The following is a 27,542-nucleotide window of genomic DNA, read 5'->3' as shown; positions in this document are numbered from 1 at the left end:
GAGGTGTAATTGTACATTATTGAGGTGTAATTGTACAGAATTTAACCATCTGATTCAAATTGACTAGTGTTTGTTTAATTCTAAGTATGTTCCTGTGAATGGGTAGTTTGATTTTAGAGCTGGAGTAACTGAGTTAAGGTGCCCCAAGTGGCTTAGAAAACATTTTAAAATTGCCATGTCTTAGAACTTAAGAAGTAAACAGGGCCGGGCGCGGTGGCTCACGCCTGTAATCCTAGCACTCTGGGAGGCCGAGGTGGGCGGATCGTTTGAGCTCAGGAGTTCGAGACCAGCCTGAGCAAGAGCGAGACCTCATCTCTACTAAAAATAGAAATTATATGGACAGCTAAAAATATATATAGAAAAAATTAGCCGGGCATGGTGGTGCATGCCTGTAGTCCCAACTACTAGGGAGGCTGAGACAGGAGGATGGCTTGAGCTCAGGAGTTTGAGGTTGCTGTGAGCTAGGCTGACGCCACGGCACTCACTCTAGCCTGGGCAATAAAGTGAGACTCTGCCTCAAAAAAAAAAAAAAAAAAAAAAAAAAAAAAAGAAGTAAACAGGAAGTGACCAAAAGTGATCAAAGTCACTCTAAAAAGCTAAGCAAGACCCACATGAGTATTTTATATTAGATCACATTTCTGTGCTTTTATTAGACCCATTGATTTGGTAGAGTTCCTCAACCTAGTAAGTGTTATTATAAAAACTGTGTTGTATATGGGGTTGCAGCCAGCTGGAGGCTGTAGCTGGGTGTAGTCTTGGATGGTGTTTGCTCAAAGCTTCCTTTTTGTTTTTTACACTAATGGCATGAGGATGTCATGCAAGACCCAATCTGAATCCCTAGTAGGAAAATTTTGAACATGGTTCTGAAAAGTATGGTTCTCAGATCTTTATGTATCCTTTAACAGATATCCTATCTAAAAAGATCTAGGGAACATGAAATCATATGTTGCAAATTTTAACTCTGAAATTTCTTCTCAAGGCAGATTTCATATTGCAGTGTGGATATAATTCTCTATTTAAAATAATGATATAAACTGATTTCCTATTTCACCATCTTGATCATTCAGAAGCTGGTGTGTGAATACATTTTCCAAATAGATACAATGAACATTTTAAGAATTCTTTTTTCCCCCCTTTGTTTTAGCAGCATTATGAATAGTCATAAAAGTTCATTTTTTGGGTCAGATTGACCAGTTGAGCCCCATATGGAAAAACTTCCTTTTGTATATAATCTCAGTTGGTTTCCCCTTTAAGAAGCTACTAGGCATATTCCAAATGTGCTTAAAACTGTCAATAGGAAGAGTACTGAGGATTTTTAGACAAAATAGAAGAAGAGAAAGAAAAACAGTTGTGCTATAGGAATAACACAGAACTGGGAACCAGTGATCAATGTATACTGGTAATGTGGCTGGCACTCACTAGTTTTGGAATTGACAACACCCTCTAAGAAGTTTGTTAGAGGTGTACATAAAGAAGGGAGTCTAATTTAGACTTGGTGTGGGTTAGGGAGGGGTGTATTAATATTATAGGTTCCAAGAGGAAGGATACCAGGACATATTTCTAGGAGAAGAACTTGAGCTTAATGTAGCCACACAGACAACAGTGAAAGAATGTTCTGTGAAGAAAAGTGGAGTACACCAAGGTATGGAGGTATGAGAGGACATTAAACACTGGGGATCTATAGACATTCAGTAGACATGATGGGTGAATGAAGAAGAGGAAAGTGGTTTGGTGAAGGATGAGGTTGGAAAGGATTGTTGTGCTTCAAATGTTAAGGGCCTTATGTACCAGACAGTAGAATAAGGACTTTGCCTAGATGGTGGCAGGGAGCCTCTGAAGGAATTTTGGGTTCTTCCCCTCTTTGATTTATTAGTTGTTTCTGTTAACCACTCTTGCTCCACTAAAGTAAAAAAAAAAAGAGAGAAGGATGGAATATAGTTTGAAATTTTTATGATTTTGTTTTTTAAATTCTATAAGGAATTTTTTGTATAATGTGTCTAAAGGCATAGAAAAAACAAAGATTATCATAGAACTCTGACACTGGGAGTTTAAAACTCTTGACTCTGATTCTGGTTTTATTCCTAATTTTGGCAAAGCATCTAATTTCTTTTAGTCTCACTCCCAAGTCAGATAAAATTGGGTTCTTAGATCCTTGTTTTTGCCCTGGTCCTTTTTATCAAGGCTGGGTTCCGGGGCTATGGTTGGGTGGGTTGGTGGGGCAGGGGTGGAGGTGGGACTCCTGGAGGAGACAAGTGGGCAAACTAATTGCCATCAAAGCAGCAATAATGGTTATATGAGTTCTTCTGAAATTGCTCCTTCTAGGGCATTTTGGGAGAAAATGCTAGGAGAGTAGAGTTTTGTAATTGAAAAGGATGATTTCCTGGTGGTTGAATTTCAGGCACTCTGTAACCTGGATGGAAAAAGATGACCTTACACCTTACAAGTGAACTCTTCAAGCCCTGTTTCTTACCTCAGGCAAATTAGGAAAATAATTACTTGCATCCACTTCCAGGATAAACTGAATTTGTAATAGAAAAGATGAAGTTTGTTGGTAATGTCAGATTCAGCTCTTTCTTTACTACTCTTGGAGCCATTGCCTTATTCTTTATGGACCAATTACCATCTCATGTCGAGTTGGTTCCATTGTCTCCCAGCTGTAGCCCTAGATTGTTTTGTCATGTCATCTTCTTAAAACATGATTTTCATCACGTTACTCCCGTATCTAAAAACCCATAGTAGCATTTTGCTGTTTGGGTTCCAGTGAACCTCTGGGATATTCTCTGTGGATAGGGAGAGAAGGCTTGGGATGTACTGGGAGACTGAGGCTAGTCAGATGTTTAATTTGTATTATCTAAATAAGCCATTTTTTACTTGGCAAATATTCTTCACTCTGAAATTACCTAAGGAACAAGTCCCTCATAAAAGATTGTGAGATTAAAAGTAGATAGTCTTGGGTTAGTAAAAGTAGTATACCAGGGTTTCCAGCAACACACTTACCCATCTGCCATTTGGAAGAGCAAGAGGATGCTTGTCTTTGAGGGGCAAACAGTTGTTATGTAATAATTGTTTTTCTCTTACCTCTTTGACAGCAGACCACGTGCATGATAAACAGAAGAATAAAAAGGAATCTTGCCTTTAAAGATCAATTATGTCCTACCTCCCAACATGGCACTGGTCAGCACCACCCCATTCTGAGTGCTCACAGGGTTACTGTCTTTATTGAAGTGATGATTCTGATTGACTGACAGATTTTCAGGTACACCCGTGACATGAGCTAACCATCAGTCAGTGAGATGTATGAGCCATCCCCGCCGCTATTACTGATTGTTAGGGCAGACCATGCTATTGATTGATACTAACTCCCAGGCCAGTATTGATTTGCTTTTGGTGGAGGAAAAGGAGATGAGAGCATTCTTGAAAACTATGTCAAAGAATATAACAAAGACCAGTGGAGCTAAAAAAATAAGACAAAACAAAACTATTTATTTGCCAGGCAAGAAAACGTAGTAAAGAAATTCACTGAGTGATTGTCTAGGAAGAAAAGTCTAGTTTTGATTACTATTAATAGAAAAGAGCAGGGGTGGCAGTAGGCAGTGTAAATTGTGGTTATGCTTTAATTCTTTAATTAAGAATTAAAAACTAGCATTTTAGATAGCATGGCATGAGTTCACACATCCGTATATGATTGGTTATAATAGGTCCCATTATAGTGAAACAGCATTTAGTTTTGATATTTTGTAGGCAAGTGCTGCTTGTAAATGGGAAGGTTCCCTTTTCTGAGAGTTTTCTAGCCCCTTTTCCAAATTGATTAAATCTCTTATGAAGGTCCTGGACCTCACTAACCCTCTCAAGGATCCCTATTGGTGTGGTGTAATGCTGGATGGGCTCCTAGGTTGGCAGAAAACAGTTCTGACTCTAGACATACACTCCTAGAATATTCACAGTAAACCCCTGGATCTGTATGTGGTGGATTACGGGGAACTCCAGCCTGTTAGGCCTCCTATGTCCAGTTAGAATATGGCTTCCCTCCATGTATGCTGTTCTTTCCAGAGAGGACAGAAGGGTTTTTGATAGGTATTAGTTTTGTTAAGTTATATGCAACTTGGGATATATATATGTATTTCTAAATAGTTTCTTTAGAGGTAATTTCTCCTTATTACTTGACGTCTTTTTCATTTTATTCTTCAATGAGCTCTTTCAGAAGTGACTCACATTCTCTTACAACTTTTAGTTCCAGGGAGAATGCTTAATTCAGGGACCTCTCACAAGGACTGCTAGATAATTTTGCTCCTTATGGGAAGGTCTTGCTGTGGACATGCCCAAATCTTTTGAGTTTCCATTTAAAATACATGGTTCTCAACTACATTCACTGGAGAAAATATTTATATTACCTTGGATTTTCAGCACTATTGTAGGTTTCCTTTTTCTTCTTTCTTGTTACCTAATTGAACACATTTGTTACCAATATAATTTGTAATCCCACTGGAGGGGAACTGCAATGCTTTTGGGCAAGTCCGATTTAAGCAGATATAGCTCTTTAAAAACAAATCAGTTAAAGAGTCTCAGCTGAGCTACAATTGCTTGCAGACCAGGGAAAGGTGGGGGGGTGGGGGCAGAGCAAAACCCTTGGACTTAGACAGTCCATCTCAGCAAACGTGTTTGTCCTTGGCTAAGGACATTACCTCTTTTCTGTAAATGATATGTGAATGAATCAATGAATTTTCCTTGGTAGCAGAGATTGAGGGTCTTTTTGTAGTTTGGCCCAGATTTGGTCTTCAGGATCATTTAATAACATTTCAAATGTATCTTGATTTATTTGCTTTTCAGTTGAGTTTTTGACAAGTCTATTTTCTGGGGCCAAAGAGAATTGGCATTGTGAATTTTAAAAGGATTTATTTATTTCAACAAATAAGTATGCAATGGTATTGGCATTCCAAAAACCACTAAGACATAAAATGTTATTGTTATAAATTTTTAGTGCATAGTAAATTAAAAATATGTTAGAATATCAGCAAAAGGAATAATTTTGTTATTTTCTAGTAACTTTAAAGTGTAATAAATAACAAACTCTAATTAAATGTGATTTGTGATATATAAATAATAGCTTGAAATAGCAAGATGCCTGGCAGCCGGACTATTGAATCCATACCCAATCAGAAGCAAGAATTTCTGATGATCTCTCTTCATTTAGCCTTTGCTTATGACTTACACTGTTTATATTTGTCAAAGAAAGGGAAATCATCTTTTAATAGTTTGCTAAAGAAATGAAATGCTTCATAAAACTATTACATGGCTGGCCTTTTCACAAGTGAAATAAGAATTACAGATTGCTCAGTTGCTTTATTTTTATGGGATATACATAGCATCGCTATACAGAATCAGTGCAGTCCTTAGAAACTTTTAGGAAATATAACAGGCAGGCACGTTTTTCTTTTTAAACTCGTGTAAAATAATAGCATATTCAAATTATAGAAGAGTTGTTTGGTATAATGGGAAAAGGAAGTCACCCTTGGTCTCTACTTGCCCCATCTCATAGGCATTGTGGTGCTAGAAGAAAATACACCACGTATGGTCTTTATGTGTCAAAGCTCAGTAAATTTTATTAGGTCAAGTAAAGGAGTTGGGCTGTAAGGTGATTTTTAAATCAGCAGGTGATACAGTAGTTGAGATGTAGAAGGTTTATTCCAGGCATTCACAAAAAAGGTAAGAGTTGTAAATACAGTCATGTACTGCATACCAAAGTTTTGGTCAACAAGGGCCACATATATGATGGTGGTCCCATATGATTATAATACTATATTTTTACTGTATCTTTTCTATCTTTAGATATCTTTAGATATACAAATACTTAGTGTGTTACAATCACCTACGGTATTCAGTACAGTAAAATACTGTACAAGTTTGTAACCTATGAACAATAGGCTATACCATATAGCCTAGGTGTGTAGTAGGTTATACCATGTAGGTTTGTGTAAGTATACTCTATGATCACACAAGGATGAAATTGCCTAACAATGCATTTCTCAGAATGTATCCCTGTTTTAAGTAATGCATAACTGTAATGCAGTTTTTGTTAAAGGTATGGTTTCTTTAAAATAAAAAAGTAGAAAATAACTCATGTAAAAAAGCCTTTTAAAAAAATTATTTTCAAATGGCTCCATCTTTGAGAAGGATGCCTGCACTTTTAAAAGTGAGAATTATATTTGCTCTATAAGGTATCCTTATTGTGTCAGGGTTCCTGTGTATCATAAACTCTTAAAATTTTTTATTATGCTGATTAAACAATTAAATGTTCAATTTAGAAAACCAGTAGAAAGAGAAAGGTTTGTCCTCAAGATATGCTATGGGATGTAGAGGGATTGAAAGTATATCCAGAAAGAGACTGTTCAGGATAAGGGAGTATGTTACTTTGGATGTAAGACCTTCTCTTAGGAGAGAGGTGATTTCGCACAAAATGAGGGGGAGATTTCTCCGAGGGAAGGTATATTTCTGAAAGACTGTTTGTTTTTAATAAAGACTTTCATGAGCAGGTGCTTTTTTTTTTTTTTAACCAACTTCCTTAGAAGTGTGAGAACAGGTAATATTTATATGAGAAGGCACTTAGAGAAAAGTCACCGCTTCTCTTAGTTTTCCCTTTCTTCTCCATTTTCACTTTACATCTTCATTTAGCCATATCATTAACTTGTTTGTCAAACATTTGTTGTGTGCCTTTGTTAGGTGTGTTGTGATTTTTTTTTACATATCAATTTATTTATGCTCATTTGTTTGGAAGAGAGAGAATCAAGATGCTTGACTTTTTAAAATGAACAGTAAACTTTCTTTTTTGTTGTATGTGTTCACAAAAGTTGGAGAAAGGTTATTTTTCAACACTTTTTTTTTTCAGTCAAACTCATTTATTTTTATCATTTTATGTATTTTAACTTATATATGTCCTGATTGAATTCTACTTCTGCATCTGTTTAGGTTTTTTTTTTTTTTTGAGACAAAGTCTTGCTTTGTTGCCCCAGGTAGAGCTCACTGCAAACTCAAACTCCTGGGCTCAAGTTATCCTCCTGCCTCAGCCTCCTTAGTAGCTGGGACTACAGGTGCATGCCATGATACCTGGCTAATTTTTCTATTTTTAATAGAAATAGGGTCTCGCTTTTGCTCAGGCTGGCCTCGAACTCCTGAGCTAAAATAATCCTCCCACCTTGGCCTTCCAGAGTGCTAGGTGTTAATATTTTTTTTATCATTTAGGTCAAAGTTGAGTTTAATGAAGATAGAATTTTGTGAAAGCCCTTAAGCTAACTAAGCAACATCCTTGATTTCTCACATCAGGGTCAGAAATATAATTACTAAGTTATATTGTTTTCCTTAGATATTCAGATGGTCACATTCATTGAGATAGTAGATCATAGCCTTAATTTCATCCATTTAGAATAGCTAGTACACCGTGGAACTTCAGTGCTAAATTGGCTTACTTTAATTCCATTGAGACCATCTGGTCAGTCAGTGGGGTGTAGTGGCCACCACAGAAGCTGTGGAGTAGTCAACTATGGGTTTGCATCTTTTCCACTTACTGACACTGGCAAGGTTATTTCTAGCATCAATTCATCATCAGTAGGGTAGGGATGGTATTATCTGCCTAGTGAAGTGGTTGTGAATTTATGTAAAACACCATGCATTCTGTCTGGCATAGTATATAGTTATTCAACAAATGGTAGCTACTGTTACTATTATTACCTTTTCTTTGCACACATTTTCTGTTTAAATTCATATGTTAGTGCTAATAACCAAGGTAATTTACATAATTGTTCTAAATAAAGATTAGTGAGACTTTAAAAGCTTATATTAAAATTAAAATGTATTACGGTCTTTATTTTTCTCCTCTATTCTAATTTTCTATTTTAGTAAATAACAAAAAGTCAGGATGGTCTTCCTTAATTTGTCCTAAATAAACACATTGTGCTTCTTGTTTGAGATTTTGTCATCTTCTATAATTTTTCATTAGCATAGTATGTAGCACAGCACTATTTTACCAAAGATTGATGTTAAATTAATGGGACAGTGTTGAAGTTAGATAAGCTTCTCTTGCTACTATTCTTATTCTTCCCTTCCGTCATTATTTTTAATATTTTAATCTATGGCTCTCTGAAACTCCCTACAGTATGACTGAAAGATGATTTTTCTACCAGAAAGTAGCCTAAAAAGGTTGTTATATCACCATTTGTAAGTTCAAAATTCTTTTTTTTTTTGAGACAAGAGTCTCACTCTGTCACCCCATGTAGAGTGCAGTGGTGTCATCATTGTAGCTCACTGCGACTTCAAACTCCTGGGCTCAAGTGATTCTCCTGCCTCAGCCTCCCTAGTAGCTGGCACTATAGGTGTGTGCCACAAGCCTAGATAATTTTTCTGCATTTCGTAGAGATGGTGTCTTGCTCTTGCTCAGGCTGGTCTCAAACTCCTGACTTCAAGCAATTCTCCCACCTTAGCCTCCCAGAGTGCTAGGATTACAGGTGTGAGCCATGGTGCCTGGCTTACAATTTTTGTTATTGAAGCTACATATTCATCCTTCTTTCAGCTACACATTGATCCGTTGTGGATTTTTTAAAGATGCCATCACCACCTTAGTAATATTCCGAATAATTCAATTTTAATGCAATATATATTTTATTGATAACTTTCAAAATAATTATCATATGTTATTAAACATTTAATTATTAAATTTTAAAGATAACAAACTCTGATTTTACATTCTCAGTAAATTCCTGGGATTAGAAAATTCTCTCATGGTGTTCTATTTATAATTAATATACCAAGTAAAACTAATTAGAAGCATCTGAAGCCCTAGCAAAATCTATAATTAGACATGCCATTTTTAATTAACCGACGCTTCACATTCTTGCCTTTTCCTCTTCATTTGAATTAATCACTTGTGTTCGTCCTTTAGTGATACCTGTCTTTTTGTCCAAGACACTAACTAGAGTTGAGTGATCACTGCTTGTGGTATTGTTATGGAGACTTATAAGAACTTTGTTTTTAAACTTTGTTTAAAAAACATTAAAAAATACTTAGATCATATACTCGGTAAAGCAACACATTGAAGATTTCCCCCCACATTATCAAGTTAAGCATTTATTTTATCAGAGGCTGAAGGCAAACATAGAAAATAGGCAGACTTGGCCATTTTTCCTCTGTAGTACCTAAGGACTAGGATTTTTCTTGTCAATCTGATCATTGTCTGTGTAGTTTTGACAGCATGCCTATTGACCTTGGGCCATTGATAGGGCCGGTATATCTTCATTCATTATTTTGACAAAGAATTAAAGCTCTGCTATAAGCTAGGCAGCATCCTATGCTTTGAATACAAAGAGGCAGGAACAGGAGCTCCAGTGGTGCAATCAGTTAGCATGCGGTACTTACACAAAAAGGCAGAAGTGATATTCGAAATATTAATATTTACCAGTCAGTACAACACAGGCACCAACCAATCAAGATGGCCATAGCGCTGGATTAGGGTTTTGAAGGATCCCTCCATCCTTTATGCTGTGTCAGGCTTTCCTGTTTTAGCTGCTCTTTTATGGTGGTGGTGGGGAGATTGGGCCATCAGCAGCCACCTTCGGATTGGTGGAATTCAGGGTGGTGACACTTTAGCAGCCTACATTACAGAAGTATTTCAGTACTTCAGCACAACTCTTCAGGCTGTATTGGTATGTACCAGATGAACATTAGGTCTGCCGATATCACTCATTGCCCACAGAGAGCTGATGGTTCTCTGACTGTAAGAGACAGAATTAAAACCCAGTTTGAGAAGTACTTAAGGTATGTAAGAGGTACATAGGGGAAGGATTGCATGAGTCTTTTTCAGGGGCGGGGGGGAACCATATACCTTATATAAGTCTTACCTATATAAGGTAAGACTTATATAATGAGTAGAAATTTGCCAAACAGATTTGAGGAGGAGATTCTAAACAAGCAGTGGGGAAAATAACACTTACAAAGGCTTAGAGGCATGAGAGAGCATAGTGGATTCAGAGATTAAAAACTAGGAGCAGTAGAGATGAAGTTGGGTAAATATATATTAAGATCATATTTGTATTTTTGAAATTGCTCCATTTTTGGTAGAGAACTGATATCTGATGCCTAGTTTCTTCAACTATATCTAAATTATTTTAAACATGAAGAAAGAAGGGGGAATAGGAATTTGTTATGGTTCAGGGCTATACTAAACATTGATAGAGCAAGAGTGCAATTAAAACCTTGCTGCCGATTCACTGAGAGGCTTCTAATGAGCAAACAGATTCAAACAGATTGAGGATGGTAGTTTTTTTAATGACATAAAACTATTGCCCATGAGGCTTTTGGCTGACATCATGAAACTAATTTTGCTTAATGGCTATGGAGGTCTACAAATTCAAATGTGCAGAAAATGCAGTAAATTACTGGTCTGTCAGATTCCTGTTGCCTGTCATTTTTTATCTGAATAGCAGCTTTTGTATCTAGACTGTCAGGAGCAAGTATGTGGACCCTTTCAAGGTTATATTTGTACATGCTCAAATAATTCAATTCAGAGCCGTTTAAATATAGCAAATTGACAACAGTGAAACAATGCATCTTCTTATACTTGTGTAATTAGGGAGCACATCTATGGATATCTCTTCTCATTTCAGAAAGCTCTTGAAATATGTCAAGCTTTCATAGTGGTGTTAAATTCTGCTTTTATTGCCAGCATCGATGACTCCACACCTTTGAAATATAGTGAAGTCATATGGAGAGCAGAGAAAACATTTTCTCTATGACTATTCAATTCAATGCATGATTTGGAAAAAAACCTACTATGTGCTAGGAATTGTTTGGAATATAAACGTGAACAAGTGGCATTTTTCTGGATATCAAATTATGTGATTTTTTCCCCCCCCAAGCTGTATTCAGTAAAAATAATTGTCTTTGTGGTGTGTGTGTGTGTATGTGTGTGTGTGTGTGTGTGTAGTGTTACAACAAAGACTACAATAAAGATTTGAATTACTTGTGAACAGATTATTTGCTTCAAAGCTGGTTTTGAAATAATTAAGTTTTTTGATGGATTCACTTTTATAACACTTTCAATTAATGTTACTTCTTTCTACTTCCCAGTACTCTGAATATTTAGAAAGGAGGAGTATTTTCAGTGAAATGTATATCATATTCCAATATTAATTCAACAAGTATTTAGGTAGTATCTACACTCTAGGTTTGGAGTGAACAGAATATCAAAGGTTGCTATCCATAGAATAAAATTACTCAGTAAAAAGGAAACCAAAATAATCAACAAGTGAAAACTTTCAGCCCTTTCGGTATGCTTAGTGTTATGAAAGTAACAGAATAAAGCTTCAGATACACAGAATTTATATATTTGATTTTGCAGGTGTTTTATTTTTATGTTCACAAAGGCCATCTGAAAACTTACACAGATTTGTCTACTTAAAATATTATCTGATTAACATATTAAATTTGTGGGTTTTGTTATTTCTTATTCAATGTCATGGGTGGGCAAAGGACTTTAGAAATTCAGAGCATTCTCTATGTCATCATTTTCGTTAGAGCCAAATCTAGGGAAATAAAAAAACGGTGAGAATCCCTATCATAACAAATTATTCCTTTTGTACCTTTGCTCATTCCATTTCCACTGCCTAGAAAACTCCCTTTTCTTCTCTCATTTCATTGCCTACTCATAGGTTATATTTTCTAAGAGTTGAGAAGCTAACACTTAATGAGAACTTTCCATTCTCTTTCCTGCAGTCTTGATAATTTTGTTTCAGATTTTGTCCTTCATTTCTAAGTGCCTTGAAAGCTCCCTGATGTTTGAGACTATTTTACTCATTTTTACTACCTCTGCCCAGATTAGCACACATTGTTTTAACACTTCTTAATGGCTATTAGTATAAATAATGTGCTTTTTGTATTTTATTGTAAGTTATGAATAATTTTATAGTTTTTGAAAAGTGTGTAATACATCCAAACATCAAACTTGAGAAAGCAACAAATGTCATACTTGAGAACTGGGACTACAGGCATGCGCCACCATGCCCAGCTAATTTTTTGTATATATTTTAGTTGTTTGGCTAATTTCTTTCTATTTTTAGTAGAGATGGGGTCTCGCTCAGGCTGGTCTTGAACTGCTGAGCTCAAACGATCCACCCGCCTTGGCCTCCCAGAGTGCTAGGATTATAGTTGTGAGCCACCACACCTGACCTGTTTCTAGATTTTTAAATTCTGTATTTTCTGAAAGGGTTAGGCAGTCATGATGGTGATGTTATAGGGAGTGTAAACTTTCAAAAAGTACCTTTCTTTTGAAGAATTGAGCTGGTAAAGGAAATTGATTTTTTTTTCTTATTAATGTGGTATATGTTTTGATAAATTTTTAATTTCAAGAATTGTCATCAACATTAAATAATCAAAGACAATAGAAAGCCCAACAAAGTTCTTAATTCTTAACATTCTACAGATTTCTAAAGAACAACTTGAACACAAAAATTAGGGGGGTAAATGATCAAGTTAGGGTTTTCCTATTGAAAGAATTAAATTTCCTACTTAGGTTTAGTCATATTGACCATATCTTTTTCTTTTTCATTTTTCAATTCAGGTATCTCCCTAAACTGGAACTTATGCTGTAGATGGTTCTTTGTGGCTTACCTAAAAGCTTAAGGTGAGATATTTTTATGAATGCATTTGCCTTTTAAAATATATTTTACAGTGAGAAAGAATTGTTTCTGAAAAATTTAAGGCAATACCAAATGTCTTTTCTTCTGAGTGTTTTAATAGGAAGCAAATATTCATTATAAAGCTGCACATACGTAGTATACTTACTTTTAATTTGTAGGACTTTTGAAAGAAATGAAGCTAGTTCTAGCAATAAAATACTATTGAGTGAATTTTTCCATTGTCTTTTACACTCTAAGATGAAATTCACACTCCTGTTCTCTGACACATACATGAGAATGATATCGGCATTATAATCTCATGTTCTTGAAGACAAATTCTTGATTAGTTAAGTAATAGAGTAATACAACTGCTAACTGTTTTAATAGGGCAATTATTAAGAGCTTTCTACCACTCTGCTTTCTTGAACTTAATTACTTTCTGTAGTTCCTTCTGTTTGGGGGGCTTATGTAATAAGGATATATCTAGTATGTTAATAGTTGGTTTCTATAGAAAGCTTCCCTTTTATAGGAAGCTTTTATAGATAGCATTCCGCTCAAAAAGTAGGATCATACCCATTTCCCTTTTTTTGCCTTTCTTGGCTCAAGTCCTCTTCATTTTTTTATTTTTTAAATGGACCATTGTAAGTCTCTCATCTGCTCTTACCACCTTGGGTTCAGCTGCTCTCTAAGCCGTTTTGTCATTGTCAACAGGGTATTTTTTTCCTAAAAGATAAATGTCAGCATGTCAGTCTGCTACTCAAAATCCTTCAGTGTCTCTACATTGCTTAAGGATATTTTACAAACTCCTTTACACAGTAGTAGTATCAGTTCTTTACCTGTTTTCCATCTCGTGAGTGCTCTAGGTATGATATGAACTAACATTGTGTATTCCTGTCATATCTTTATGGAGAAATAATTTACATACCATAAAATTCACCCATTTAAAGTATACAATTCAGTGGTTTTTATTATATTTACAGAGATGTGCAACCAACACCACCATCTAATTTTGGAATATTTTCATCATTCTTAAAAGTACTCATTAGCAGTCACTACTCATTCCCCCTCCCCTCAGTCTCTGTCAACTCAATTTACTTTCTGTCTCTGTAGATCTACCTATTCTGGACATTTCATTTAAATGGAATCATATAACATGTGGTCTTCTGTGACTAATTTGTTTCACTTGGCATAAAGTTTTTAAGGTTCATCCATGTTGTAGCATGCATCAGTACTTTATTCCCTTTTATGGCTGAATCATATTTTATCATCTGTATGAGGAGCTGAGCTGGAGAGAGAGAGCTGAGCTTCCAGGTGTCTGGGTGGCCGATTAAAAACAATAAACCAAAGTAAAAATAACAGTCAAGCCCTTTAATCACTCACTGAATTAAGATTGGTAAGAGGCTAAATCTGAGAAAGTGCAGGCTCCCCCATCAGATGGATCAACACAGAGATGGGGATTATCTCAGTGCTGAGGGAGCCCCCCAACAAAAGGTTCCTACAGATTTATGGATCCCGGGTGGGTTGGAGGGCAAGGTACAGGGGCCAGGAATGGGAAAGTACTGAGTCAGAGTGGAGGAAAGTGTCTCCAGTGTTTCCCCCCTGTTCAGGGGGCCTCCTTCCACAGAGGCACTGGAGAAAAGCCCTCAGCTGAAGGCCACAAACAGAGACTTCTGAATGAAGGCATCTGGGTAGGAAGGCAAATCTGCTTAGGAGCATGGCCAGCCAGGGGAGGCCTGAGGCTTGACTGCACCTCTGCTTAGGTATTACAGTGCATTGGCTGTGTACCAAGTCTGGTGTGAGGAGGGCAGCTTTCCTCTGTGAGACTTGCCAGGGAAAGCCTTTATAATAGTTTATGATCGGGCTGAAAAAAGTCACACATAGGTTATTTTGGCCAGCAGCTGGACTTCTCAATATCTATATGTCGTATTTATGTATCCATTCATCAGTTGTGGACATTTAAGCTGTTTCCACTCTTTGGCTGTTATGAATAGTCTGCTATGAACGTTCACTTGTGTATAAATTTTTGCATGAATGTATGTTTTAATTTCTCTTGGGTATATACCTAAGAGTGGAATTGCTGGGTCATTTAGTAACTCCACATTTAAAATTTTGTGGAACTGCCAAACTATTTTCCAAACAGATTGTACCATTTTATCTTTCCACTAGCAGTGTATTAGGGTTTCAATTTCTCCATCTCCTCACCAATACTTGTTATTGTCTGGGTTTGTTTTGTTCTGTTTGTTATAGTCACCTCAGTGGATGTGAAGTGGTATTCGTGATTTTGATTTGTATTTTCCTAGTGACTAATTATGTTGAATATTTTTTCATGTGCTTATTGGCCATTTGAACATCTCCTTTGGAGAAATATTTATTCAAATCTTTTGCCCATTTCAAAATTAGGTTATTTTCCCATATATATTTTATATATTTTTGTTGCATATAATAAATATATAAATATATTTACATTAAATATAAATATAGCTATCCTTTGGTATATGCAGGGGATTGGTTTCAGAACCTCCTTATACCAAAATTTGTGCACACTCAAGTCCCCCAGTCCTGCCAAACACACATATATATGAAAAGTCAGCCCTCTGTATAGGTGGATATTGCATCCCATGAATACCGTATTTTTGATTTGCATTTGATTGAAAAAATTGTGCATGTAAGTGGACCCGTGTTGTCCAAGGGTCAACTGTATGTAAATGTATAAATATTCTGGATACAAGTCTCTTATGAGATATATGATTTGCAGATATTTTCTCTTTTCTGAAAAGAAAGTCTTTTCACTTTCTTGTTATTGTCCTTTGAAGCACAAGAGTTTTTAATTTTATCTTTCTTTCTGGTTGCTTTTGTTTTGGTATTGAATCTAAGAAACAATTGCTTACTTCAAAGCCGTGAAGAATTACTCATATTTTCTGCTAAGAGTTTTATAGTTTTAGCTCTTAAATTTAGGTCTATGACCTATTTGGAGTTAATTTTTGTAAATGGTGTTATGTAGGGGTTGAACTTCATTAATTTGTGTGTGGATATGCAGTTGTCCCAGATTGTTGAATTTTCTTGGCACCCTTGAAGAATACCCATTGATCATAAATGTAAGGGTTTATTTCTGGACATTTGGTTCTATTGCATTGATTTATATGTTTATCCTTGTGCTAGTACCACTTTGTCTAGATTACTGTAGTTTTGTAGCATGTTTTGAAATTGGGAAGTGTGAGTTCTCCCAATTTTATTAATTGTTTTGGCTTTTCTGGGTCCCTTGCATTTCCATATAAGTTTTCGGATAAGCTTGCCAATTTCTACAAAAGATCTAGCTGGATTTTGTGTTGAACCTGAATCATAAATCTTTAAATCAGTTTGGGGACTTTACAATAGTAAGTCCTTCAATCCGTGAACACTGGATGTCTTTCCATTGATTTACGTCTTTTTAAATTTCTTTCAATGATGTTTTGTCATTTTCAGCATATGTTTTATAATTCTTTTGCTAAATTTATTCCTAAGTACTTTATTCTCTTTCATAGTATTATCAATGAAATTGTTTTTCTAATTTCTTTTTTGGATTGTTCATGGCTGGTGTATAGAAATAGAATTGATTTTTGTATCATGCAATCTTGCTGAACTCATTAGTTCTAATCGTTGTTAATAGATTACTTAGGATTTTTTTGTGTGTAAAATCATGTCATCTGCGAATAGTCATAGTTTTACTTCTTTCTTTCCAATCTGGATGTGTTTTATGTCTTTTTCTTGCCGAATTGCCCTGGCTAAAACCTTTAGCACAGTATTGAATAAAAGTGGTGAGTGCAGACATCCTTATCTTGTTTCTGATCTTAGGGGGAAAGGGAAAGCATTCAGTCTTTCAGCATTAACTATGATATTAGCTGTGGGTTTTTCATAACTGCCCTTTATCAGACTAAGGAAGTTCTCTTTTATTCCTAGTTTGTAGAGTGTTTTTGTCATGAAAGTGTATGAGATAACATTTATTGAGATCTTTTTTTATATGCGAGGCCCTATGCTAAGTGTTTTATATTTAGCATTTCATTTAAACTTCACAACAGCCTTATGAGGTAAAAATTGTTATTTTATCCTCAGATAGAATGGGTAGAATCAGATTGTTTGATTTCAGAAGTTGTGTGCTCCACCATTATCCATTAAAATCCCTGTACAAAGCATGCTGGTTTATATATGTGCCTTTGTTCATGCTAGTTTCCTCCTCCTACGTTGCTCCCTCCTTCCCCATGTAGAGTTGATCACAAAGCTACCACAACACTTTATACTTTTTCACTGTGTTGTGATTATTTGTATATATTTATTTCATTTTATAATCTGTACTTCTTGAGGTCAGGGACTTTGTCATATTCATTTTTGAATCCCCAGTGGTTAGTGGAGAGCCAGCGGAGAGAAGTATCACAGAAACAAAGGGATTAGAGCATTTCAGGAAGGGTGGCAGTGGTCAGTAGTGTAGAAATCAAGTAAAATAAGATTTACAAAATGACTTCTGGTTTGGCCTTTTAGTAACCTTAGCAAGAGTGAGAGTTGTTTTGTTTCTTTTTTTAGTAGCAGTGGAGATAGTGGCCAGATTCTGGTAGTGATTAGATGATTAAGTGATTAGTGATTAAGTGATAAGAATCTTGTTTTCAGGTGTTTGCTGTTTTCAGTAGTGCTGCAAGAAACATTCCTATATATGACTCTTGCCACTCTCTTGTACTTGTGCAAGAGATTCTCTTGGGTATATACCTATGAATGTAATTAGTGGGTCATAGGGTAATGAATTTAAAACTTAAAGAGATAATACAAAGCTTATTTCCAAAAGGATTTTACAACTTTACTCTCCTACTGTCAATGTATAAGAGAGCCTGTTGTTTTACAGTCTCTCCTAAATTATCTAAAGTATCTATTGTGATCTTTTAAGAAAAACTTCTAAAAGTTGAGGAATAATTTTTAATTTTAGAATAAAATGCACAGGCCGGGCGCTGTGGCTCATGCCTGTAATCCTAACACTCTGGGAGGCCGAGGCAGGAGGATTGCTCAAGGTCAGAAGTTCGAGACCAGCCTGAGCAAGAGCGAGACCCCATCTCTACGAAAAATAGAAAGAAATGATCTGGACAGCTAAAAATATATATAGAAAAAAAATTAGCCGGGCATGGTGGCACATGCCTGTAGTCCCAGCTACTCAGGAGACTGAGGCAGTAGGATCGCTTAAGCCCAGGAGTTTGAGGTTGCTGTGAGATAGGCTGATGCCACGGCACTCTAGCCAGGGCAGCAGTGTCTCAAAAAAGAAAAAAAAAAAAGAATAAAATGCACAGATCTTAAATATATAGTTCAATGAAACCTGACAAATGCATATACTCATGTAATGCACTCCCCTATAAAAATTTAGAACATTTTATTTTCCCTTAAGTTCCTTCAGACTTCTTTCTTGATATTCTTACCACTCACCAGAGGGAAACACTATTCTAATTTCTATCACTTTTAAAATTGGGTTATTTGTTTATAACTAAAAAGGGTCCTTTATACATTCTGGATACAAGTCATGTGTTAAATATATGTATTGTGAATATTTTCTCCTAGTTTGTAATTTTTGCCTATTCATTTTCTTCATGGTTATCTTTTGATGAACATCAATTTTAAATTTTGATGAATTGAAATTAGTTTTTTTCTTTAATGGTTTTTTTTTTAGTCCTGTTTAAGAAATCTTTAGTGCTTGGTTGCAAAGATAAGATTATGACTTGTTCTAGAAGTTTTTGTTTTTTTTTTTGAGGCAGAGTCCTGCTCTGTCACCCTGGCTAGAGTGCCATGGCATCAGCCTAGCTTACAGCAACCTCAAACTCCTGGGCTCAAGCAATCCTTCTACCTCAGCCTCCTGAGTAGCTGGGACTACAGGCATGTGCCACCATGCCCGGCTAATTTTTTTTCTATATATATTGGTGTGAGTCATTGACTATATATATTGGTGTGAGTCTGAGTTCTGTCTTCTGTTTAATTTATTTTTTCTTTTTGACAGTACCACACTATCCTGATTATGGTAGTTTTTTAATAAATTTTTAAGTCAAATAGTGTAAGTTCTCTAATTTTATTCTTTTTAAGGATTTGTTTTGGATATTCCTTTGTGTTTTCATATACATTTTAGAATCACCTTTTCCATATAAAATTTAGGATCAGCTTTTCACTGTCTATGAAAAAGCATCTTACAATTTTGCTTGTTACTGTATTGACTCTACAGATCAATTTATAGAGAATAGACATCTTTAAAATCTATGAACAAGGTATCTCTCTTAATTTTTTAGATTGTCTTTAATTTCTCAGAATTGTATGTTTTTAGTTTTCAATGTACAGATCTTGTACTACTTTTTTAATGCTATTATAATGGCATTTTAAAAGTGTTTCATTTCTAGTTGTTCTTTACTAGCATGTGAAAATAGAATAGAATATTGTATGTTGGCCCTTATTAGTTCTAGAATGCTAGAGTTCTAGTAGTTTTTTTCCCCCCTGTGTACCTATAATGTGTGTGTAAGTTAAGACAGTTTTACTTCTATTAATCTGTATGGCTAATTTCTGTTCCTTATTTTACTGACTAGAACCTCCAGTACCATATTGAATAGCAGTGGTGAAAACAGACACCCTTGGCTTGTTCCTGATTTTAGGGGGAAAGTTTTCAGTCTTTCACCATGAAGAATGATGTTATCTTATTAATAGTCCAGCTACTTGGAAGGCTGAAACAGAGGATCACTTGAGCTGATGAGTATGAGACCTGCCTGGGCAACATAGTGACACAGCAAGACTGTCTTACACACACACACACACACACACACACACAGAACAATGTTATCCTCAGGTTAAAGAAGCCTCATCTATTGCTTGTTTGCTGAGAGTTTTTTCATCAAAAATGGGTAATGCTGAATTCTAATTGTGATGTTAAAGAAGAATTTTTCAGAGAGAGCATAATTATTGCTCATAACTCTCTTTACAGATATGAACATTTTCATCTACCTTATTCAACTCATTAATTAATGAGAAAACTGGTAAGACGTTAAAACCATTTCAAAGGAAAATTCAAATAGTTACGTGCAGTAAAGGAATGCTGAAATAAATTTTTCAGCTATGTAGATGTAAAACTGGTCTGTCTACTGGGGAATTGTCTATTATTTGCATTCCACTGGACAAAACTAGTTTAGTTCTCTGTAGGCAAGAATAATTCACATTATTATCAGTTTTCTACAGCTTAAAAAATTGAAAAATTGAAAGATGGAGGTAATGGATGCAGTCACTAGACTTTTTTTTTTGGTCCACTTCAAAGCCTTTCACTCTTTTTCCTGAGAAGTGTGGTGTTGCTCTGAATTTCCGTGATCCCCACTAATGTTGAACAGTTTTCCGTACGTTTATTGGTTATGTGTATGTGTTCTGTGAAATGCCTTTGCGTTGTTTTTTGCCTATTTTTCTGACCATGTTTTTTTTTTCCTTAATGTGTATGTTTTATGTGTTCTCAATAATACTTCATTATAAGTTTGTATGTATTTTGAATACCTTTTCCCATTCATGACTTGTATTTTCACTTTCCTTAAGTTTCTTTTTAATGAACAATGATTCTTAGTTGTAATGTGGTCAAATTTATCTATTTAAAAATTCTTTCCTTACCCTAAGGTCAAAAGATACTCATCTTTTCCACTAAGTTTTTTTTTTTTTTTTTGCTCTGTCACCCTGGCTAGAGTGCAGTGGTGTCATGATAGCTCACTGCAACCTCAAACTCCTGGGCTCAGGTGATCCTCTTGCCTCAACTTCCCGAGTAGCTGGGACTACAGGTGCGTGCCACCACACCCAGCTAAGTTTTCTATCTTTTGTAAAGACCAGGTCTCACTCTTGCTCAGGCTGGTCTCGAACTCTTGAGCTCAAGCAATCCTCCCGCCTAGGCCTCCCTGAGTGCTAGGATTATAGGCGTGAGCCATGGTGCCTGGCCTCTATTAAGTTTTTTAAAGTTGTTTTGACTTTAAAGTTCTTAATCCATCTGGTGTTGGTTTTTCAGATGGCATGATGTTAGGATCAAATTTCACTTTTTAAAAATAACATGGATGTTATGGACTGAATATTGGTGTCCCCCCGAATCTTTATGTTGGAGCCCTAACCCCCAATGTGATGGTATTTGGAGATGGGACTTTGGGAGTTAATTGAGGTTTGATGAGGTCATGAAGGTAGGGCCCTAGTCCAGTGAGATTAGTGCTTTTATAGGAAGAGACACCAGAAAGCTTGTCTTTCTCTCTTTCTGCCATGTGAGAATACAGTCAGAAGGGATGTCTGCAAACCAAAAAGAGAGCCCTTATAAGATCTTAGACTTCCATCGTTCAGAACTGTGGGAAAATATATTTCTTTTCTTTAAGCTACCCAGTCTGTGGTATTTTTGTTATGGTAGCCTGAGCAGACGAATATATTAATATCTTGTTTTACATTTATTCTTTAGTACTTGATATTTTGCTCTGCCGCATACTGCTTATGTGGGGAGTATCAGGTTTTTATTAGTCCCATTGATATCACAGACAAAAGTTGGAGAGTCCTGGGCATCAGAGAGCTTCAGTCAGTCACTCCTCACTGGACACAATCACAGTGGAACCTCAGGCCACTTTTTTTTTTTCAACCTGTTTCTCTTAAGAAAGTATCTGCCTTAGGAGGAAGCACTCCTCAGATTACAGTTGCTCAGTCCTGGGGTTCATGCTGAAGAAGGGGATGTGAAGCAGCAGCCACGGAAAGTTTTTCTCCTAATTATTGTCCTGAGGATAGAGACCAATGTCTGAGAAATGGATATTTGGGGCCAGGTCTGTGCATGTGATGCTGGGATACAAGAGAAGCAAAACACAATTTGCAGTAGTTCTTTTTCTGATTTGTTATCCCACAGTTTTGCTGGGCTGCCTCTTAAGACAAAGCCACAGTTTCACCCATACCAGTTCAAATGGGTCCTAGCCATCCCAGGGGTTTTTCGTAGTGCTCTCCATTTTTTCTGTGTCACTTCTCCAGGGCCATTATTCTGGGAGGGGCTCAGCAAGTATTCTAATTCAGCATCTTTGCAGAATTAGAGCCAGTCTAAACTTTTTCTCAGCCTTCTTAGACTTCATTACATAATTATAGGTAACTTTACTCTCGTCCCCCCAAAATGGATATGTTCAAGACTCCTGGGTCATCAGGAAGACTAGTTCCATGCCAGGTCCGAAGCCTACTATAGAGATGTGGGCTGGCTGCAGCAGAGGGCCCTACAGAATCTTTTGGATTGTTCAGTGGCTCTTTACTCAAGGATTGGCTTTTGGATAGGTAGAGCCCAAAGGTCCTTTAGTTAGTGTGATTTGCTCACTTCTAAAAGGTTCTCTGACTTAAAGTGGCTCCTCTTCTGCTTAGTAATATTACTTTAAATTCTAACTCCAAACAGTCATTCTTGCCCAAAATGGCCCATGGATTTTTAAGAGCCTTTTATTGCATCTTTCATGTAAATTTATATTCTACTTATAATAAGTATATTAGTATTAAAATGTTTTAAATTTCTTACATCAAGGAAACTTGCTGCTACAGGAGAATATACTGTATTTATTCTGTTGTTTCACTTACTGCCTGTCATATCTCTCTGCCCTCTCCAGAGAATCAGTCTGCCACACCATGCTATCTTCCATTATAAATCACTGTGTTTGTGTACTTATTTTTTTTCTTTCTAGGCTATGTGCTTCCAGAGGAAAGGCAGGTCCTATGTCTTATTTATTTTTGTATGCCTAGCCCTGGGACAGGGCCTGCCAAATTTGCCACAGAGTAGGTGCTCTATAATTGTTGAATTAAATTAATGCACAAAAAATACTTAGTACTCATAACAATAGACAGTGCATTCTAGGCAGAGAGAAAAGTATGTACTCATAACCACTGTGGGTATAAGTCCTATGTTTTTTGGCATGGTTGGAATAAATGGTATGTGGGGACAGTTAGTAGGGAAGGACTAGATCACAAAGTACCTACTTGTAAGCTGTGTCAGAGGGTTTTGATAGGCGGCTATTGGAGAATTTTAGGCAATGGGGATTAACATGGCTAATATTTTGAGAAGATGGTTTTGAGAGTGGCATGAAAGATATTTTGGAATAGAGAGACCACTTAGAAGGCTATATAGTCCAGATAGTAGATAACTTGAAAAGGAGTGGACTCCAGAGAAGTTTAGCAGGTAGAATCTATAGAAATTGATGACTGATTAGATATTGGTATTTGTGGGGAAGGAGAGGGAGAAATCAGGGATACTCTCAATTTGGGCAATTAAATGGGTAGCGGTATAATTTATTTCTGGTGCATGTTCAAGTGTAGAAGGAACTTGTAGGGTGGGAGATAAGATTTTGAAATATTTAGTGAGGTTTCCCTGAGATAGTCTAGTAGAAATGTTCAGATCTGTCTGTAGTTCTTGGAGAGGTGGGAGCCTGAAAGAGGTTTTGAGGTTAATAGACTTTAGAGAGTGGTTGAAGAAGGAATCACTCAGGATTGAGGATAAAATCCATGAGGACATCTAGATTTAGATGACAAGTGCAGAAAAAGGCACTGAGAAGATCAAGAAGGAGAAACCAGGAGAAAAGCTCAACAAAGTATTTCACAGTAACACCCTTGGCTTCCTCTCTACCTTGAGACCAGGTTTTCCTTTTCAACACCCTGTATTTGATCTTGGTCCTCAGACCTTTTCTTACTTTGAACATTCTCTGCTGGGAGAAATTGTGGATGAGAAATAGTTTTATTTTTGAACCCAGCAATTTCTGACTCCTTTTTATTTCCTCTAAATTCTGCTTGAAAACAAGAACTTTCTTCTTTAGCTCATCTCTTTCTACACCTTATACAGAACATGTAAAAGAAACCAGTTGACACTTTGAACATTTTGCTTGGCAGTTACCTTAAGAAGAAATAATAGTTCATTATCAACATTTTCTGTTTTTTTTTTTTTTTTTTTATCTTTTTTTGTCACAGGCAACAGTTTTGCTAAATATTCTGGCATTTCATAGCAGGGGTCTTCTTTCTTCCAGCTTCTGATAACATTTTACTTACTGTCCTTTAATGCCTTTTCAGTGGCCTCTGCAAGGCTCATCAGGCTTTTGCTGGTGAGCCTCCAGGCCCTTCCAGCTTGCGCCTACCACCCAGTCTCAAAACCAATGTCACATGCTTTAGGTTTTTGTTAAGTCAGCACTCCAGTTTCAGGTACCAAATTCTGTCTACCAACCATTGGTGCGTAGCAACCACCCCAAACCTAGTCCTAGAAACTGTGTGGCTTTTCTTGACCTTACCTTGGAGATCAATGTCACTTCCACCACATTCTGTTGGTTACAAGCAAGTTAAACGCAGCCTGGATTTCAGGAGTTAACTTTTTCTAATGTCTTGTTTAGCATACACGATTGATAATTGGAATGCCTTTGCCACAAAATAGCTGAGGAGCTTCTTTTTCATGGTTATTTGGGATTGATATTGAAAAGCAGTTATGTGTTTACTGCTTCCATGCTTATGGCTGGATGGAAATTGGCCTCAGAGGGTTCATGGTTTTGTTTGTCATTAGCCAGCAGATGCTTGCTACAGTGTTTTGCTCACTGAGTCTTTATTTAATGTGAGGGCAATGCATCTCTGTATGCTAATGAGAAGAGCAGGACAATACGGTAGCTCATTTATGTATAACAAATATCTGCCTTTAGTCCACATGTTGACCCTTCACTAAATATATATATCTCTTTCTCTTAACCAAGCTGTAATCAACACTTGGTTGGCTTATCTATCTTCAAATTGCTTTGACTTTCTGGGCAGTGGCTTCTGACTTTTGTATGTTCCTACTTACAGGAAACATATTTTTTCTGTCAAAGAATTACTTTAGGCCAGGTACAGTGGCTCACGCCTAAGATCCTAGCACTCTGGGAAACTGAGGTGGGAGGATCACTTGAGCTCAGGAGTTCGAGACCAGCCTGAGCAAGAGTGAGACCCTGTCTCTACTAAACATAGAAAAATTAGCTGGGCACCATGGTGGGCACCTGTAGTCCCAGCTACTTGGGAGACTGAGGCAGGAGGATCACTTAAACCCGGGAGTTTGAGGTTGCAGTGAACTATGGTGACACCACTGCACTGTAGCACTCTACCCTTGGCAACAGAGCGAGACTCTGTCTCAAAAAAAAAAAACAACAACAAAAAACGAAAAAACCTACTTCAAACATTAACATTTTAAAAATTTCAGGTCAGAGCTATGTCTCATAAACAACCTTAAGTTTCTAGGCACAAATATTTAATTATGCATGAGTATGGTATGAAATTGCTAATTCTCAATTTATAATTATGTACATATTTAAAATATATATATATATATTAATTATATATCTTTAATATTGGCAAAATGTCCATAGCCCCCATCTCCCTTTTGGCCTAGTGGTGCACACCTGTATGAGAACCTATCCTGGAAGTGTGCAGAGGGCCATTTGAGCTGGGAGTTCTGGGTACAAGTGGTTTCTGGAGGTGCGACTCAGGAAGGCACTTTTGTTTGGCCCTCTGCACTGCTCAGTTCTTAGGGGAGAGGTGTGGCTATAGGAGGGCCAAATCTTATTGCCTTGATCTAAGTAAGGGTAGTGGTGATTTTAATTATCTTTCAATAAGTCTGCCACACTTGATTGCCTCCAGACTTTATCCTTTTGTTGTTTGGCCAGAAAGATTTCTCTAAAATTCAAACTGTTATCACACACCCCTGCTCAAAACCTTTCAGTGCTTCACATTTTCATCAAGGTAAAGTCCAAACTTCCTAACGTGGCCTGTTGAAGATCTTTGTTTCCTGTTCTGATAACTTACTTTTTCATCCTTACCTATTACTGAGTTCTGTTGTCATGCCAAGCACGTATTTTTTACCTTCACAACTTTGCGCAGGCTGTGGGTCTCTCATATCCCATGTCTTCATGAACAACCTTTATCTACTAAACTCCTGCTGACCCTTTAACACTCAGTGAAAATACAGGTGTCTGACAGGCCTTTCTTCACTGCCCCAGGAAGAATTAAGTCCTTCCCTTGTGTATTTCCATTGTGATTTTTACACATCTCTATTATGGTACTTGTCTCATTATGTAATCTTTGCATGTCTGTAAGCCGTGCCCTCTGCCCCCAAAGGCAAGGACTAATGTGATTCAGCATGGTATTTCAAACACCAGTACTGCCTGGCACACAGTAAGTGCTTAATAGATGTGTATTGAATGATGAGTGTAATTAATGAAATGCTTTAAGTGTGAATTGTTCTGAATAGAGGACCATGTTAACAGTAAACTGCATATCCAAGGTGATTGAGGAATGGAATATTACAGTAATTATGCTGCTTAACAGCCAATTACAAATTACCAATTTTAGATAATTTGAATAAAAACCAAAATGGGCTGTACAGAATTGATCTGTCTTTATTAATCCATAAGATGCTTCAGTATGATCATTCTGGATTCTGTGGCTTGTTTAGAACTATGGCTGAGGGAGCTGTAGAGGATTGAGCTATAGGGGATCTGTAGTGATGCTTTGTCAAAAGCTGGACCTTGTTTTTTCAGTAACCGACTTACATACTTACTATTTTGCCTATCTAAAGAATATGCTATAAATGTAACACTAGATTAAAGAGATTCACAGTTTTTTTTTTTCAAATGTAGTTAAAAAAAATCTCAGAAGACAAGCAAGCAGCAGACCTTAAGCTATATTCACTATTTCTTTTCTTTTTTTTTTTTTTGAGACAGAGTCTCACTCTGTTGCCTGGGCTAGATTGAGTGCCGTGGCATCAGCCTAGCTCACAGCAACCTCAAACTCCTGGGCTTAAGTGATCCTACAGCCTCAGCCTCCCGAGTAGCTGGAACTACAGACATGTGCCACCATGCCTGGCTAATTTTTTTCCTATATATTTATTTTAGTTGTCCAGATAATTTCTTTCTATTTTTAGTAGAGACAGGGTCTCGCTCTTGCTCAGGCTGGTCTCGAACTCCTGACCTCGAGCGATCCACCCGCCTCGGCCTCCCAGAGTGCTAGGATTACAGGCATGAGCCACTGTGCCCGGCCTGTATTCACCATTTCAATTCATGAGAAAACTTGCTGCATTCAGGCTGTGCCCTAGACAATGACAATCCTTGCTGAGCCCAAGTGAACTCTTGTGAATTGAGTTAAGCAGTTAATCTGATGATACTCTCTGGCCATGCATGGCTATCTGAAGAGTGCTTGATCCCAACCCAAATTATATATTGATTCTTCTGTCATTCATTTGAAATTAGTGAGTGGTTGCTGCTTATTTGAGTATTGATTTATGGTTCTTTTGTGTTCTCACTTGCCCAACAACAGTGTTGCCAATTATTAGTTGCAAAACTCAGAGATGACATTTATGCATCTGGGCCTGCACTTTCACATCTTTTAAAGTAGCTTTGGGCAGAGGCCTGTTTGGTAGCATGCTCTTACTATATTTGTACAAGTGATCTGAAAACCATCATGGTGGCTGAGCTCTGACTTCCTATGTTGCTGTCCCGTGTTGTTATTAAACCTAGAAATCTTCCTGCAATGCTTTATCCTTTTTAAAGCAAGAATTTGGGATATCAAGCAGATGTATGTTTTCTTATTGACATTCAGACACATGTAAATGTGTCTATTTTTTTTTATGCTGTATTGTTCCATTGACTCATCTTCACCTGAATCCTTTTCTTTTAATCAGTTTCCCAGTCTGACTGTCCCTTCAGCTGCATAATAATCCAGTATTTATAACGTAATTATTTTGTGAAAGTGAATCATCTTGACTTAAGTACAAGAACTGATTGATCTATTTACAGAAGGGTTAGCTTGAAAAGCCTGTCTGAAAGAAAGGACAATTTAAAGGATTGATTAAGTAATTTTTAAGTTTGTGAATATTAGAGTCATTAT

General features: G+C 36.7%; 1 protein-coding gene across 1 annotated transcript in view; it reads left to right on the top strand.

The window, feature by feature from the left end:
- PEAK1 (pseudopodium enriched atypical kinase 1) overlaps positions 1–27,542 on the top strand; it is a 255,813-nt gene that overhangs the window by 26,218 nt on the left and 202,053 nt on the right. The window contains exon 2 of the mRNA XM_069481564.1: positions 12,602–12,664. The gene's annotated coding sequence lies outside the window, so the exon portion shown is untranslated. The remainder of the gene's footprint in view (positions 1–12,601; positions 12,665–27,542) is intronic.

This window comes from Eulemur rufifrons, chromosome 2 (genome assembly GCF_041146395.1).
Source record: "Eulemur rufifrons isolate Redbay chromosome 2, OSU_ERuf_1, whole genome shotgun sequence".
Taxonomy (NCBI): domain Eukaryota; kingdom Metazoa; phylum Chordata; class Mammalia; order Primates; family Lemuridae; genus Eulemur; species Eulemur rufifrons.
Note: the sequence above shows the minus strand (reverse complement) of the source record. Positions and strands in the feature narration are given on the sequence as shown.